The sequence below is a fragment of the Astatotilapia calliptera genome, chromosome 6 (genome assembly GCF_900246225.1).
Source record: "Astatotilapia calliptera chromosome 6, fAstCal1.2, whole genome shotgun sequence".
NCBI classification, from domain to species: Eukaryota; Metazoa; Chordata; class Actinopteri; order Cichliformes; family Cichlidae; genus Astatotilapia; species Astatotilapia calliptera.
Genome location: NC_039307.1, coordinates 9,736,129 through 9,742,160, shown reverse-complemented (window position 1 = coordinate 9,742,160; position 6,032 = coordinate 9,736,129).

The window sequence follows — 6,032 nt, the reverse complement described above, 5'->3', positions numbered from 1 at the left end:
TTAAATTCTGCTTCATTTTCTTATATTGAGATATCTAATTGATTAAATTTGTAGTTAAATTTCTGTATACTGAGAGAAAGGTTGAGTTTCACTGGTCCGGTCCACATAAGATCAAAGTGTGTTGTATGTGGTTTTGACATCCCTGGGCAAGAGAGAAATACAAAAGAGAAAATTACAAAATACAGCCACTTTTTAGAAGAGGTTCTCTATTTTTTTCCCCAGTTTGAAAACGCACGAATGTGTAACAAAATGTACCAAATACACTCAAATTAGTTCACTATTCTGTAAGGTGCTAAAGAAGATAAAGAAGAAAGGGGGTAATTAACATGCTTATAGCTACACATTCACCAGCCATTTAATAAATTACACCCTGTACCAGCTTGTAATACCTTCGCCTTAATTCCTCATGTCACAAATTCAGCAAGATGCTGGAAAAATTGCTCTGGGATTTTGGTCCACGATAGCATGGTAGCATCACACAGCTGCTGCAGATTTGTTAACTGCATTCACATCCATGATGTGAATCTCCCATTCCACCACATCCCAGAGGCACTTTATTGGATTGAGATCTGGTGACCGCAGAGGTCATTTGAGTACAGTGAACTCACTGCCTTTCTAAACCACCTATCTGCTCCATTCTGACGCTTAGTTTGAACTTTAGGAGTTTGTTTTGACCACAACTGCATGCCTAAATGACCAAATGACCTGACCAAATAACCAGTGAGTGTGTATCAGAGAACCACGCAATGTAAAATTCTCAAATTTATGCCTTGTATTAGCAAATTAATATTGCACATGACGATAGTATTTGACAAAATGATGGTGATGGTGATGATGATGCCTCTTAATGAGTCTCTTTGTCCCTAACTTGATGGTCTTGCAAGCAATGCTTGCTCTAAGGCAGTAGTTCAAACAGGTTGTGATGAGTCCTCATGGGGACATATCACAATCATTTACTTGTTCTTCTTTCTTTTTTCTTCTTCTTCTTAAAAAAAAAAAGGATGTGTCAATGTGACACAGCATTATTATTAATGACTTAGCTTGTTAATTTCTAGAGAAACTGACTGCAGTGCTACACATATTGGGCTAGAAGAGCAAAGTATTTTTAAAATGTGTTTAATATCCAGTTCTAACTGTAGTGATTTGCAGTTTTTTGTTGCTTTTTTTAATGGTTTGCTGCCATGTCACCTTTAAAAGGCCACGACATGCAAAGCCATGAAACTGGAAAAACAAAACTTTTGTAATATAAACATTATTTCTTATTGAGTGTAACTTATACTCAATGAGGATTTATTTTTTGACAATTCAAGATTTCATTGATGCTTACTTTAGTGCAATCTTGGACACGCTGGCTCACCTTTTCCATCAACCAAGTCATAATAAATTGCACTGTTTAAAATATTAGCCTCTCTCACATGAGATTTTGTCTCTTTTCTGCTCCGCAGAAGAGCACCTGTCTGGCCAGTAGTCAGAGTCATGCAACACTTCCTTCCCTGTTTTGTAACACATAAAACAGCCATGAGCTACCAATCCTCGCTTACAGTACAAACAAAATTAAGGGCTGATGTACATTAGTATATCAATATCCATTAGCATTTCTGAGGAATTAACGACTTCACATGCAAGACAAGGAAGCACTCTGCCAATATTAGCAGCCTATTTCCAGATAATGCCACTCAGTTTATAGGGGATAGCTGGTATTACATATTCATTGACCGATTATTTCCACTTGGCCGTGCACAGGCCTTTGAGGAGTAAATCTTTACCAGGCTGCTGAAAGTGAACATAATAATGGGGGGTGGGGGGTGAGTTGTTATGAAAATGACTAATATATACATGAGGTCAGTGTAGAATTTGATTTAAGAGCTACCCATGCCAAGACTGCTGACGAAAATGTGAGCCCTTGTATAGGATATCAAGGAAAAACACAGTGTTAATGCTCATTATATGTCGAAGCAGCCCCACTCTTAGTAAAAAATATTAAAATTATGCTAATCCAAATCCAGCATTATTATATGTATATTTTGTGTGAAATAAGCTAGTCTGCATAATGAAAATTCATTATTTTTTAATTTAATTAAAAGCTTTACCTACTTGCTCCTCCACTGGTTTTGGAGCCACACAAAAACGGAACGCCTGAACCACAAAGCTAGTGGTGGAAAGTAACTGATTATACTAACTCATGCATTTAACCATGACTAAGTAGTTGTAAGAAGCAACCTACCTCTAACTGCTAACCCTATGCTTTCACAATATGTGATTTTGAAATGTATTATTGAGAATGAGAGAATGAGAGTCTTGACAGTGGGAGCACAAAAAACCTCCAACAGTTCAAAAAACACGCATGTTAGGTTAATTGACCGTAGGTGTGAATATGAGTGTGCATGGTTGTCTGTCTCTCTGTGCCAGCCCTGCAGCAGACTGACGAACTGTCCAGGGTGTACCCTGCCTCCTGCCCCGTGATCACTGGGGTACGCTCCAGAACCTCCAACAACCCTGAATTTTATAAGCAGAAGAAAATGGATTGGAGTGGGCTTTTTTTCAGCTTCTGAAGAGAGGAAAGATGAAAAAAACAACAACCCTGCAAGCCACAGGGTGAGAGTAAAATTGGAAGTAATTTTGATTATTTTCATTTTTATCTGTTTTTACCCTTCTTGTTCTATATGAAAGCTATTAATGAGAACAACACACATGAAAAACAAATAAGTGTACTTCTATATAATACTGCTAAAACCGTAGAGAGGGTGCTAAAAAGCTGGTTGATCAATGCTTTTGGTACATCATGTACACACCTGTGCACCTGTCTGATTCCTTGATAAGTATCAGGTAAATAAAGGTCAGCGTTTCCAGGAATCCTTTCGCTCTGTACTTTGCAAGTTGGCAATAGAGGGAAGCCCATACTGCAGATTCACTGGCTGTGTGATAACCGCCAGTGTTTCCTCTTTCTGGGGCCGTTTCACCATACAGCTGCACAAAGCTGATACTGTATCAGCTCTCAGATCACACACAAACACACACACTTGCACACACAGATTGCTGACACTACACTTGAGTGCACAGAAAGCAAAAACAGAGGAACTTGAAAAACAAACACCTATTTACTCGCTTGTCTGTGTGAGTTTATCATTTTGGAGAGGATTAAATGAATGTTTGTTCCATCTATCCACTCCTCTTGGTTTCTGGCACTCCTCCTGGCCTTGACACAATATGCAAACAACCGTGTTACTGCAAAGGTCAGTGATTACACTGATTGAATGGGGATGACAGGTAGCATCTGGCCTACCTGTGGACAGAAATCCCATGCTGAGCGAGAGCGCGCACACTCATACACACACACTATGCACAAACTTTCCACTCAGGATTAACTACTACTGAACTGCCATCTTAGACCCTCAGCCAGTGTCAAGATGATTGACACAGAGCACATCCTCTTCACCTTGGGTGGAAGAGAGCCGCCGAAAGCCGCCCGACCAACGAAAGGTAACAGAAGTCTAATAATGAGAAGCAAATGGAAGTCTCTTCAGGAATGGCTAATCTTAACGGACAGCGGCGGGAGCAAGCGGAGAATAACCTTACGGAATAAAAGAGGGATTACCAAGACACTTCAGCGGCAGAGAAAAACCATTGCACGCACAAATAAACAGCCAGAGTCCGCTGAGAGCATGAGGGACGCAATTTAATCAAGGGACACTGGTGTGTGTATTAGTTTAAGGAAAATAAACTAATCCTACAACAGCTATAAATTGTTCAATTATAATGAGGACATGGCTCTTCACAAACCATCACCCTTCTTCCATCATTTTGCTTCGCCATTATGCACCTGTGTATTGGCTGAATACACCCACAGGCCTATCTCATTCCAACACAAAGTGCCATTTGTTAATCCAAAATGTAGCAGCCTGGAGCGCAGTGATGGGCCCAAAAATCGGAAAAGTACCTTACAGACCTGAAGTCTGCAGTAGCTACTGTCTCTTAATTTCCCCAAATGCACCTGAACTTCTGCCCTTTTCTATCAGCTAATTCAAAACTCGATATTTAGGGCCAGATTTACTAAGCAGGGCAAATTAGCACATGCAAGAACATTTTTCTAGGGGTTTCCAGCCTGAAACCATTACTTACATTTGGGTGGCAAAGAAAATAATGTCCTGTTCATTTTTTTTTCTTTGTGGAAAATCTCTGTAAGCCAAAGAGTTAATTTATTTTGGTCACTCACTGTTATATTTATGCATGCTTGACTCATGTCACAGTGGACCTCACAGACTGTGACAAGGAATGGGAGACGAGACTTAAAAACATGGGAATTCATTTACTTAAAAACTTATTAGACTTATAAGAACTTGCATTTATGAGCAAGACAGTGATGCAAAGAATGTATGGATGAGTAGCAGTGTCTGCAAAAAACAGAAGAAAGAAACTAAAAAGCAGCCGGTGGTAAGAGTCTGCAGGAAGGAGTAATCTTTTAAAACAGAGCTCACTGGGCCAGTGTAGAACTTATGAGGCTTTTTACCCTCCAGTTAGCTCCTGCAGGACAAAACACAACACAAAACTGAGGCATCTAATACCCACATGGCCCCGATGTGAATTTCACCAGTTCATCTTGACCATGTCTACATAACTAAATACATTGAGATGCTGCCATGTGATTGGCTGATTGGATATTTGTGTTAACAAGAAGGTGAACAGCTGAATAACCTGATAAAATAACTGATGAGTGTAGAATTTATTTATTGGTTAAAATTGTCTGTATGGGAGCATCATCCATCAAAAACAAATATTTTGTAAAGAAATTCTGCTTGAAAAATTGTCACTGGACGTAACTCCAGTTCTATGAGTATTAACTGGGCTTCATTTTTGGTTGTATGGGGGGGGAATCACTAGAAAAAGCACAAATGGGAGTTTGAGGTTATTTGGGAGGATCGTCTAAGAGTGATCCAATTTCTCAACACAGGTCAATTCATTTAACTAATAACCAACCCGGTTACTAACAGCAGTGTAAATTAGAACTTCACAAAATACACACACAGGCAGAAAAAATGAGTAATACACTAATAACGCGCACGAAAAGTGAATTCAGTTTAGGGCTTGCGCCACTCTCTGAATACAGGGAAATCTGACAAGTGATGCAGATTTTTGGGTGATAAACTGTTACAGAATATCTCATGACCTCCTAGAGCTAACCGCTTTCTGGTTAGACGCTTCGCTGGGAACCACTGAACTGATCAATCTAACAAGCTCCACATCAATAAACACTAAACATTTACACATTCATAAATCAGTAATAGTCTTTTAGAATGTTGAGATTCATTAAAAAAAATATTTCGAAAATAATAATTTATTCAACATTTTTGAATAAACTCATGTCTAAGTTTATAGCTTTGTGTATATCTGGTACATTTAATCCTTAAACTATTTCTCACTGAGAATTAATTTTTCTATTTTGGCAGTTTTGGTCCTCCGTAGGTTTAAGTGGTACTTTTAGTAGCCTACCATCACCTGCTCCACCCCACTCATGTCTCTGATCTCGTCGAGGACTAAGGACACACGAGGACTGAATCTGGAGAGAAAAACCACGTCCCCACCCCTTGGTCATAAGTCTTGCTAACAGAAGGTGTCTAAAATTGGAGTGCGTTTCCTCTTCAAACAACCAATCACAATGCATCTCGAGGCCAGCAAGGAAACACCGGTCTACCTCTCATTATTTAAAGCACACACAAGGTCTAAATTTACCACAGAGATCTGATTGGGAAAGAATTCAGAAGGCGGTGACCTACGAGAGGACATGATACGCGACACGGGGAGAGTTTAGAATGGAGATTGTATAAAACATGTAATTGTAGCACTACAGCTAATGCTCTTTTCCAATAAGGGAGGTGGTTTAGTTATATTTGATGCTATATTAAGGTTGATTTTTAAGCCTCTATTAACAGGCAGCAGCGTGAAGACGGTAATTTGATCTTTACAGGCGCGCTTAAATGGGTCACATTGATCAGAGGACGCCATCTGGAGGCCAGGGTGCACATTAATTACCAGCT